At 34.2% G+C, this 13,093-nt stretch overlaps 1 long non-coding RNA gene across 1 annotated transcript in view; it reads right to left on the bottom strand.

Annotated features, from left to right (window-relative positions):
• Positions 1-1,327: 1,327 nt before the first annotated feature.
• LOC142978497 (uncharacterized) overlaps positions 1,328-13,093 on the bottom strand; it is a 70,168-nt gene continuing 58,402 nt past the window's right edge. The window contains exons 3-4 of the long non-coding RNA XR_012959761.1: positions 12,044-12,089; positions 1,328-2,317 (exon numbers count right to left, since the gene is read on the bottom strand). This is a non-coding gene — a long non-coding RNA (uncharacterized LOC142978497). The remainder of the gene's footprint in view (positions 2,318-12,043; positions 12,090-13,093) is intronic.

Genomic DNA, 13,093 nt, shown 5'->3' with positions numbered 1-13,093 from the left:
CTTTGTAAAAGACGACAAGAACTAATAGACAAATATTGTAAATATTGCATCGTGTTGGTGAGTTTTCTTTATTTTTCAAAGGTAGTATGAGATCTCTTTAATTTCAATAACTAGTGAGTTGTATAAATGACGATGCTCTTATCCCGAGATAAGACTTGTATCAAAGAGTTGACTGACCTATGTGTTCGTATATGGGAGAATTGACATCATTTCTTGAAGGTGTCATCTAAGTGCCCTAACAATTTTATTAGAGTATTCGATAAACACATAAAATTACTGTTTTAATGCAAGCAGATGTTGACAGTACGTTCAGGATTAGTCAATTTATTGTATTTTATGTCAATGTATCAGAATTCTCACGTTTACATATGGTTTGTGGTATATAATTTATTATCAGTCGTGATATTTTATGCTCTATTTATCAAGCTAGATGAAAACAATTATTTACTTCGAAACATATTTGAGTATTAGATTTTGTAAGGAGCCAAACGCGTCTCATTACAACTCGAATATAATAATTTTAACTTTACAACCTCCCAAAATGATACCTTTAAATCTTTTTAGTCTATTTTGACGGTCGAAATGAAATATTCCAAACATTTCACGACTAGTTAATATTTTCGTCAAGTCTTTGGTCATAAAACTATAAATACACAAGTCAAATATTATAAATCATAGTGCACATCAAAACATACGAGATTTATTCGACACGTATCAAGAAATAAAACTTCGGAGGCACTAACACTTATAAATTTTCATTTAACACCTGCATTTAAGCACTCGGATAGAACAACATTACGAACATATATTTCAAACAATTTTGTTTGGGAAAGCGTAAACACTGAGTAAATCAGGTGGCGAGCCACTGACACACCAAATGTGACCTAGATAATACAGAAATACATCCAGCCACAAGCAGCCACGAGCTATCCAGAGTACTACACGGTACCCGTCCCGCGGTGTATACCCACCTCTCTCTGATCTCATATCTCATCACTACATTGTGCAACACACATACCTAAGTTCAAGAGGAAACAACTGTACAAATTTACTCAAAGTCTATATTGATCTTCCTCTGTTTGTAGAAGGAAAATTAATCATTAATATTATACCTATAAGGTTTATTGTCGTTTAGGAACTGTATGTCGATCGGTACTTAGCCGGTTCGGTGCAGAGGTCGCGTCGTCCTGATGACATTGGATTAATTGAAAAATGACTTTATGTCCGACCTCTAAACGTGCCATTCAACGTTCACAAGACATGCGAAATAACTGTGGGAACACTGATGTGTGGAACACACCGACACAGGGCTTCAATGAAACAGACATTCATGCCGAAACGTTTATTACTACTCCGATTATAAATCATTACAAATAAAAACAATAACTTTCATAATAATTAAACTTTGATTGATAAATTAACAGATTGCATAATCAAATTTTTCACTTTAAAAAACTAGAATGCAACCCCCGGGTATTGCCATGCATGAACTAAAACTCGAATTTAGTGATCACAATTTAAACCTAAAATCAAGTTTTATGGAGCAAGGCGACGATAATAACGATTGATCTCACGTTGATTGAACACAACGAAATGAACAAATTGTTGAAGTAAACATTTCCATAATCGATAAATATAAACAATACAATATAATAAACATGTCAGTGTAGCAACTTGTCTAAATATTTAACAAAACGATACAACTAAAATAATGAAACAATTAAAACAAGATTATTTGACGTCATGCATACTCGCGAGTTGATATCGTAAAAATAAAAAGTCATGCGTTAGAATGTTTAGTATTTGTTAGTCAATATAATTCAAAACACGTAAGAGACAACACAAATACACAGAATTGACCAATAAAACAATGAAAACGCGCGAACTTGTGAGGATCGCGAAGGAAAACGGAAAAACGTTATAAAGATCACACAAATTGTTTCAAGTCATAAAACTTATAAGCTAGAGGAGCACTTTTGCGTTTTCCTCCGGGAGCTTACCGCTGTCGGTAAATAGTTTGAACATAATAAGAGACTGTAGGATGTTACAAGTGATCCTAAGAACATACGAAAGTCCAGTGAAGCACTATCACGTATTATTAGGTGATGTGTTTGACAGTATCATTGAGTTAAGTACGGTGATGAGTGTTGACTGCACGTTTCGTAACGTCCCGAACAGTAATAGGATTATAGAGAGAGATTATGATTGTATAAACAATATGATTGTAACACAGACAGTCTGGATTAGAACGGTGAACTGAGACGAGCTAACGCTAGATGTAACAATAGGCCTCGATGTCGGACGTGTCGCGTTGGATCTGAAACAACAATAACATTATTAATACTAGAAGGCAAACTTAAAGCTTGAAAAAATAAATATGGAATAACCAAAATGTTAACAATGAAACAACACAATAAGTATAACAGACTTAAAAGAAAATCAAATAGCGAGTAAACCTCAAGAGGATTGTGATAATAGTGACGTTTCACAGATGTTACTTAATAAGAAATGTACAATAGTTGACAACGATTGAAATCTGACAATAATAAGGCCCGCAGAGACCTTTCTATTAGTCAAACATCTGCACCGCTCGACGAAGGGAAAACCCCACGTCAAGGACTCAATTAAAATGTAGATCCGAAATTGTGAAGTCATCGGAACGACATCTTCACTCTACACCCTCCTACTTGAAATGAAAATGATGACTTATCATAAGCTATTAAATTTAATAATCCATACACCATTGTCGGTGTTGGTAACAAAAACTAGAGGATTGCAGTGCCATTTTAAACATGGTTGCATTACAGTGTGACGAATACGGTAATAAATCCAGGAAGGGGGTGAAACAAGATTGATACAGCGAGAGTGAGTCAGCGTTTAGACAAGTTTGTGGATCAATAACTGCACGAAATCAGTGAATGGTGATGTTCTGAATGGCTCATTTTATACTCGACGACGGAGATTCGCATTATTATTTCCTACCGTCTATCGTCAACTGATACTGTCGCGCCGAAATGATGCAAGATCTGACAGTTTTGCGTCGAAAATGAAGATAAATATTGTTTAGTCTGTGTGTTCAAGTATTAAATGACTACACGACAATCGATCCTATAGGAACATGGCGTAATGAATATTAAAAAATTGTGATCAACTATTTAGTGAATTCGTTACAACATTGATGGAAAGACTTAACAGCTTTAAATAAATATAATCTAGAGAAACGTTTCGGTCAGTGGTCGATGACGGCTGCGCCATTATTTAGGTTCCTTGTGACTTCGCGCCCAGAAATAGACGGAGAGACGCCGCTGACACGCATGGAGAGCTTCCTACTGAATGATCTTTAGAACGCTCCATTCATTCAACTTCAGCCGAGGTGGCTATAAAAAACCTATTATTTTTATATGGCGACGGAGAATTTGGCCTTGTTCAATTCACACTAGGTGGTACCTCATCTAAAAAAGTTTTAAAGCTGACTTTTTAAGTATTTCGGGCAAGAATTTTTAGTATCCATTGTAGTTAAAATAGTGATGTCTACCATAGCAATTTATTGGTTAGAAACAACGATTTTAGCATTTCCCACAAGTCCACCCACAGCCGACAGATAATCACGGCGAGAGTCATGCGCGTCCTATTTTAACACGTAACAATAATACAATGAACAAAAACTGAACGCGTATTCTCGCATAGCAACAACGAACGTTTATCAGAATACTTATAGTGGAACGTTATCAATCAGAGTTTCGTCATGGCCTCGATTTCGCCCACGCCCCGTCGTAATCTTGACTATTTACCCCGTTTCTTAATCCTACATTACCTCCAGACTAGCGTGACCCCGCCACGACGCGGATATACAACAAGACCAGGGTTCTAGTTAATTTGTCGATGCGTCCAGTTAGTCCTGAACTTCCTTGTTGAACGATATGAAGTGGGCCGCGTGTCTTCGATATTGGTGCTGATACAGAAAGTCTTGCCAAGAATATCCCCTTTCCTGATTACGACTTCCATTGAGTTAGACCTTGATTATCGCATGTGCCCTCAATAGTCGATAATATTTATAAATTGTGTAGCTGTTAGCATAAACGCTACCGATTGTATCTGTATGTTAATACGGAGGGATTTCTTTAGTCTTATAAACCTGGGAATATTTTTATCGTGTTTTAAAATCAATGGTGAACTTTAACGGATGGTCAACAATAATTAGTGAGAATTAGCATCGTGGAAGGGACCGGTAATGGAGGTCTATTGACTATAAAAATTCATTGGGTTCATAGGCAATGGAACCGACTTCCGCACGGTTAGATCCTTTGCATCCCTAATAGTTGTTTTTATTCATAATTAAAACTTATATTAAGCGTCTACATACAAATGCCGTATTTATGTTAATGTGTTCAACGTTACATATCTCTGTTTATAAAGAATAATTCAACGAAATAAAAATAGAAAAAAGGCGATAATATACGCGAAATATTCCGTAGTTTGTTTGAAAACAAATTGGATGATTATTTTTATCTATTGGTATATGTGGGTCATTTCCGATATTATAGTCCAATGTAATATACATACTAAATAATAAAAATAGAGTACATAATATACACTGTTCAATATGTTTATGAATACATGTACCTATACATTTAATTTCTCTAGTTATGTGAATTTTTATTGCCATGGCTAGACTAGAGTTTTATTTTTAAAGTTTGGCAAAATCATCAGTCGCTTCGCAATTGTAATTTTGATATAAGCCAAGTGTACGTTTTTGTTAAATATTTTATATAAATGAAAATAATATATTCGGCAACAATGACCAGCAACATTTGTAATTGTATTATTATTTAAATTGAGTGTTTTATTTCTATTTCTTATTTTAATAATTGTAAAGTACCTAGCTTTGTCATAATTAATATAAACTTTTTTGCGAACGACGAGATGTGATGATAATATGAAAAAATTTAAATTTAGCAACAATTTAAGGAACGATTATTCAACCACCTGGGGTGAACACTAATTTTCAAAACTACGAAATTAATTTACAAAATGAGTTTAAAAATAAATATTGTTTCGAAGACACAATTTAATTATCTGAAAACGTGGAAACCATTTTTGATTTTAAAAAAATATTTGTTCATAGCAAAACGATTAAGTGCTAAGCCAGTGTAAAATGGCCGAAACATCGGGTCAAAATGTGTAGCGTTTTAAATTTTATAGTATTTTTACCAGCAGCAATTTTCATAATTAGTAATTATCAAAGCAGATAATGCTCACGTTTCTCCTAAAAACTACAAATCCAATTACAATCCAACGCTAAGCTCCTTATTACACGCATGACTGTAAACTAAACGTATTCACACATTGCTGAACTTGTGTAATTCTATAATTAAAACATTTTCTCCGCATATCTCTCACCGTTCGCAATTAAATTGCGACAATCGACAAAATCTCGCGAACGGTGCGGATTTTTTCGATTTTCGCTAACGAATGCGATTTATACAATTTTGTTTATTTAGGTTGTGTTACGCAATTATGTAATTGCGTTTCGAAATGGTAATTATATTGTCAACTACAGCAGATTGCAAGGAAATCAGCTTTAAGGCACATTTTACGATCTCAACTATTTAAATGTTAAATTACTTTGGTTTCGAGATCGATCTTCGTTAGTGTTTTGGATTTTAAAGATCGTTTAATACCCAATAGATTCTCAGGTTAACCGCTATGTTCGTCCCAATATCCTATTGTCGTTCATACAGTAGGTAGGTATACTCATTGCGTAATTTACGTATGTATTCAATGCATTATTGATAACACACCCAAAATGTAAATCTTTAAGTAAAGCTAGCACTCACTTACGACCGGTTTCGATGCTGTGAACTAGAGTTTAATTGGACAGAAGACTGTCAAACTCTTTAAACATGATTTTTTTGCAAACATATTCAAAGCAGAGCTATACCTAGACTTTATTATGAGTTTAGAAGTAAAACATTTTTGATGAATTAATTGTTTGATACTACAAGAATAATACATTTTCTTCTCTACGACAAATCATAGGAAGCAGAAAACAATACCGCATAGCAATATCAATTGACCGACCATACTGCGTTAGAATAGTTCCCAGTGTAAATTGACACATCTAAAATGAGTACTCAGCTTTAACCTGTATACTAACGAACCATTGACGTCATTACGCAATCATAGTTTTAATTAATCTATAGAAACTGACCCGTTGACACATATCCATAGTTTCACGTTGAAACAATGGCGAGCAACGTGGCAACAGTGTAATACACCTGAACAAATCGTTCACAATGCTTTACATAAAACCTTTACAGTATATAATACATATTTGTGACGCAAATGTTACGCGTATTCTCAAAGTCTGGTTTCAGTTGACCTTCTGTCTGCAGATAATGGTTTGATAATTGTTCGCCAAGTCATATGATTTTTGTTTGAGTTTATAGGTTTTATTATATCTGATGAAATATTGATACGCTGCTACTTTGTTCTAATTCAATCGTAAAACTGATAAAGTATTTCTGCAGGGAGTTACGACTCTTAAGATTTTTAATGAATTTAGTGAACTAAATTCTTTAATATTAAGTAATTAGTCCTAGACTGATAGCTAAACGTATAGACTTAAAACTATCATATAAAAGGTTAGGTTTATCATCGACTAACTAGGAGTACGTAACAACTCAAACAAACTCATGTCAATGGCGTTCAGAATTCGGGTTTACTTCAGTCTAAAAAGAGATGAAATAAATGGGTATATCTTGAATAGACATGTAAAACTCTTGTCTTCATAGTCACTTACCATCAGGTGAGACGGGAGACAAATTACTACATTAATATTGAATAAGGAAAGATACCAAATCAAACAATTGGGAATAAATTAACAAACAGATCTAAGTATGTAATATCTTTGACCTGTCCATTCAAAGTTACTACATTCTACACTATTACAATTAAAACCATTCAACTTTTCACACCATCTTATTACAAACAGAACACTAATTTTCCACACGCCATTCGTTCCTACTCTAGTATTAACTCGTAGCCTTGTCTCCTTGTATCATAGTATCTAACCTAAGATATAAAACAAGGTTCTACAGTTAAAACAAAGTTATTAAGCTGGTGTTATCTCAAAGGTCTTTGTTCACGTGACGTCTTGTTATGTAATACACGTGCTAGATTATCTGTGTTATTTACTAATATATTGAATACTGCGCACTATTTTGTTTGAATGAAGCTACGAATGTATAGAAAAGAGTGCTGGTCTTTTGCTATAGATTAGTCGTTCATAATTTAGATAAAAAGAGTGTAGCTGTAGAGATTATGATTTTGACAAAGACTATTTTCTTTATTGCCATTTACGATAGTCAAAGTTATTGCAATTTGTGTTGTAGTAATATTATATTTTACGGTCATTGTATTGTACTTATTGTAAATAGTAGTATGTATATATTAACGGTAATTATAACCCGTATTTAGAAGCAAATTTTACTATCATGGCTGTTTCCATGGTAATACCAACGACCTGCTACGATTACATCAAGCTCAAATAAAACATAAGAAATAGACCAATAATGAAGTCGTCCAACGATCTTTTGACATAGCTATTGTTACTTAGTATATAGCAATGCAAGGTAACGTTTCCAAGAAATCCCAATCAAATAAAACTTAGCCACACAATTAACTGGAAATCACTTAACTCAAAGTACGCGTACAAATCAATTAAGTATCTATTTTTAAACGTGCCCAGTCACTGTTAGACAATTTCAGTTTCCTTGTTTGTTTACAACAAGTACTCTTACTAGAATGCCAGTAAATTCCACTGTGTTTATCGACCCTCACAATACGAGCGTGAAATCAAATTTAATGAAAAGCAGTGTACAAAAGAAAAGATATTGTGAAATTATTTTTATTAGTTAAGCTGAACGAGGTTGGATGTAAAATGAATTGGATTAAGGTTAAGGAACCTATATTGTGCTTGACTGCCTCTGTGGTGTGATCGGTAGCGTATACGACTACTGATCTACCGGCCTCTGGTTCGATTTCCAAACGATATTGGCATTTTCTAATTTATATTGTAGATGATGATGATAAGATTGGTAACGTGGCCATTATATGCCATTTCGATTTTCACTACATGGGACTAAAACTGTAAATAGCGACGCGCGGGTGCATGTCATACACTTTTGACTACACCTTTGCGTATAATAGGTGTGATATTAAGTATGCATGCAACCTATGATGGTGGGACCGGATTAAGTTTACCGTCAAGTTGGAGCTAACAGCGGTATTCAGTAAATTCGATGGCTTACGGCTATTAGTTTGTATGACACGAAGACTTGCACAGTAAACTTGGCAGTGTACGACTTCCAGTATCAGTATGCATGTTCGGTAAATTTGACAATGTATCGCTACGTCTTTTGTTTTCTATGAATATGACGTCGATACAAATGTTCAATATAAGTAGGACCAGATGCTACAATTTGAACCACGAAAAGATGAAAGCATGAATGCAAAATCAGCTCAATGCTACTATAATTTGAAATATTCTGTAAAGTTGAAAATATGAGCGTAAAATCGTAACCAAATCGTAAGTACCGAGTTTTTTGGTCTCTATTTACCACCATGAGAATATAGCTTGGTTCTATGTATTATTAAATAAGGTTAAGTGTAGTTACTTGTAAGTTGTGAGTCACTCGTGTTGTACGGTAGACGGCTAGACAGTGGTCGTGTCGGTGTACCCACTACTTTCGAGTGTTCCGACGGAGCGATAAGGAAAACGCTGTGAAACGCTTCTAGTATTAGTTTTACTTTACTTATTGTTTGCTATTCTATTGTACTTTTGATACGAACGTTACTGTTCAGTAATATATACTACAATACTATACGTGCAGCACAAACATTTGAAGAAAGTCCTTAGATTAGGTGTCACAGATTTGGTTTCCCTAAATACATACATTCACATAAATTTTTAATCGTGAGTGTGTTATAATTAATACTCTTATACAGCCCTGTCAAAAAGTACGTATAGGAGCGATCAAAAGACACTAACCGTTCGTGTTCATTCAACTCAAAATTGCATACAGAATTCAGTTATTTCATTAAAACAATAAAAAGTGCGTCTTTAACACCTAACAACCTGGAATATATCAGTAACTCCATGTAATACTAATCATCATAAAATTATCCTTTACTTTGAATATCCTTAGTAAATATCTACATAGGTATATAGACAAGTAGTGAAACAACTATAAACTGGTAAAACACGTAAAATGGTTTAACAGTCGCTACTAGGCCTCTTTTATCGACGTTATCAATCGATAAACGACATCGACATCATCGAAGGACAGGGATATCGATAATCGTAACTCGTACATCGATTAGTGTTATATTACACAATATTTGTAAATCATTTAAAAATAAATCGCAAGTACTTGGCAATTTTTCTAATTGAGGAAAAAAGATAGACGGCCATAAAAAAAATTGAAATATGGAATCCGTTTTAACAACGTAATAAGAATGTCTGAAAAAATTAACTTCAAACTTTAACAACAATCTTAAATGTCAATTATTCATTTGAGTGTACTTCAAGTCAAATCATATGACTTGAAGTACTAACTACTGGACTTTTCAAATTTATATTAGCGTATTTCTTAATAGTATTCCATACTTTGGTAACTAGTCCAGTAAAGGGCAATAGGGTTGCTTTAGAGACGGTACGCGGGTGTATTTCACACATCCCTGCCTATACCTTCGGGTATAACAGGCGTGATTATGTATATTATACAAAATATTAATGATGTATCAATAAATACACTACTGTTACTACCCCATACAAATCGTGATAAAGGTAATGTAGAAATAAATAATATTTTATAGCATCGTTAAAGATAAATAGGCACGTAGCAGTAAATGATGTAGTTACGTTGTCCAACCTTGCACAGTAAATACTGTGCGCTTCCGATAATAACACCGTAACTGCAGGCTAAATAACGGATGCAGATATACCAGTGTGAAAAGAAAATTAACGTTTTGTACTTAGTATTATAAACTAATATATACGTTTCATCGTCAAGGTACGTTCGGATATGCACTTTTCCTTAAAAAATACTCTATGGATTATGATAACATTCGATGGATACTAAGTTTGTTTAGCCCGAAGAATCTTGCAATGCAAGATAATATGGATATACCTATAATGGGTAAAAATTACTAGTTTCAGACAAACTCAAACCGTTCAAAATTTACTTTCTTAAATGTTTAATAATAACTCTATATTTCTGGGGGCACGGCAGTGCCCCCGCAAGTCGAGCAAAAAAAAGCGGCACGGCCGTACCATCTTTTCTCGAAGCAATTCAGGCCATTTTCGACCCCCTATAATTTCGTTGTGGATAAAACAAGAAGCCTGAATTTTTAGCGACTTATCAGTCATTGTATGAACACGGTATATTGAAAATTTCAGTCAATTTGAACCAGTACTTTAAGAATGACAACTTGTTAAAGTTTTGAATTTTGTCACTCACTGATTCACTGACTCACTGACTCACCGATCATCAAAAGTCTAAGGCATTTCTAGCAGACTTAGAAGCTTCAAATTTAGAATACAAATAGAATTTAGTATCTTAATCATGGGAAAATTTCAATATTTTCTAATTTCAGTCCAGTTTTCTAAATACATTAACTGCAAGAATAACTTTGTAATCTTATATATTTATATAGGATTACAAGGTTACATTTGCAGTTAATGAATTAACTATTACTGTAGTATAATAGAAAATAATAGGTGTACATAGGTACCTACTGTATGAGGCATAACTTAAGGGTGTTTAGCCCATGAAACTGAACAACATTTCAATAGGAAAATATGTTGAATTATGAAAAAAATAACCGTCTTTCCATACAAATTGGACTTATGTTCGCTTTACAAAAAGAAGTGAGATGCCATCAAAAACATCCTGTAAAAAACCTCAAGTCTCGCAGCGTAAAAAGTGGTGAGATCTATGTAATACCAAGTCGATTAATCTGTTTAGTCTCTACTGAAAGGACCTTCTGTCTTAAGTTATTACATAAGTTATTATCATGCCAATATTAAAAATATTTCACGTTTAAAACAAATAAATCCGACTTGGTCATCGCATGAAAACACAAATTCGCCATTAAAATTTCAGGAGCATTAATTTCTTTAAGATACTCATCTCAATCATTATATTCGGAAGGACCCTAGTGAGGAATTCGGTTGCTGGCCCGTCGTGCTGTGCAGTGTGGTACATACTAATAATCAAATCATGCGATGGCCAGGTCGATTTATTTGTTTTAAACGTGAAATATTTTTAATATTGGCATGATAATAACTTATGTAATAACTTAAGACAGAAGGTCCTTTCAGTAGAGACTAAACAGATTAATCGACTTGGTATTACATAGATCTCACCACTTTTTACGCTGCGAGACTTGAGGTTTTTTACAGGATGTTTTTGATGGCATTATCTTTTAACGAACTAAAGATAAGCTACTAAAATAAAGTCTTCTGTTACCAGTAAAATTACGTTTTTTAATAATAATTTATTTAACCTTTTTTATTTAATCAATTAGGTATAATTATACTTTCATTAGACGTAAGTAAAGAACAATGGCCAATGACGTCAGTGAAATAAAAAGTATTAGAAAATCTGGATTTATCTAGTTTACAACTACTGAGATTAAACTAAACTAGCTCAACCTAGTTCTAACTTAGTAACATTAATTAGGTATAATTAATCTTATAATAAGTAAAATTTACCGTTTTTATGTGTCTTTGTTTATAAATTTGTTATTATTTTTGATAAATAATAATATACACACGTGATTATAATAATCAAACAGTATATATAACGAAGTGTTGCTAAGGCCACATTGATAAGATATATAAAAATAATAGTTTATACTAAATATCACGATTGAACAACGTGATATACACGAATATATTGAAGTTATTAAGCAAATGTGAGAGTAAGAATGAATTATTATAAGTGCATAATATTTGTATTACAATGTTAATATTTACCATTGCTGCAAGTGGTGTCTAGCCGTTCCACTGAATCAGTAGGTACCTGAAAACAAACAAACATATTAAAATTCCATTAAAATATGGAAACAGATACTACAACCTAATTTCATAAATATCCAGCCCGAGTAACGTAATAAGAGAAATACGAAACGAGCTTTCCAGTTGCAAGCAGATAAAATATGAATGAATGAATCCTAGATCAATATTCATTAGTGAGAGGAAGCTAGCCGCCTGCTAGTCTATTCAGACATCTGACCGTACTCCTGCCACCGGGAGTGTCCGGTACCGCTTATATAAGTCAATTACCGTCAACCTAACTGCGAATCAAATCTATGAACACACACATACAACTCATTCTAACATTCACGCTTCAAAGCAATAAAAAAGTCAACGTCAAACTGACAAGCAACTACTCCATTACTATTTTCCCATTCCCGTGCATCCGACATAGAGTAATGAAAAAAAAAATCAATAAAGCCACACGCCGACCTCAGACGGGGAAACATAAATACAATCGCCATTCACAGAGTATAAGCATAGTAGACGCACACACGCGCACGATGCAGTCGATTGCACCGAGCACGCGCGTCGCACACCACCCGCCACGCACACACTCACACAATACTACGATAGTACTATAATGAGTACTATAAACGGCGCTTCATTTTCCGACCTAACTTGCAGCCTACGTATCCGAGCGCCGGCGTACTATCGCAACACCGCAAACTAAACTTTAATCCAAACTGCATACGATTGAAAGTTGTACGGCGGAGTGTCAACTATGAAAACTGTATTTTATATTTTACAATCAAGAGCGGGCGAGTAGTATTGAACTTTACGTCGGAGAGATAAGGTCGGATGTTGTTTGTTTGAAAGTTTATATAGGACGTTCGGTACGGGGGAGGGCGGTAGTGAGACGTCTGCCGACTCAGACATGTCTATTTATAGAGATTGCGATTAACTTTAGCGCTCGGTGCAGTTAATGGCGTTGCAGGCGGGAGGCTCGACAGTTGGGAACTTGTACCATCGACTGTTGGTTTCAGTTTA

The sequence above is a fragment of the Anticarsia gemmatalis genome, chromosome 14, assembly GCF_050436995.1.
Source record: "Anticarsia gemmatalis isolate Benzon Research Colony breed Stoneville strain chromosome 14, ilAntGemm2 primary, whole genome shotgun sequence".
Lineage (NCBI taxonomy): Eukaryota > Metazoa > Arthropoda > Insecta > Lepidoptera > Erebidae > Anticarsia > Anticarsia gemmatalis.
The sequence above is the reverse complement of the archived record's forward strand: the minus strand, read 5'-3'. Positions and strand labels throughout refer to the sequence as shown.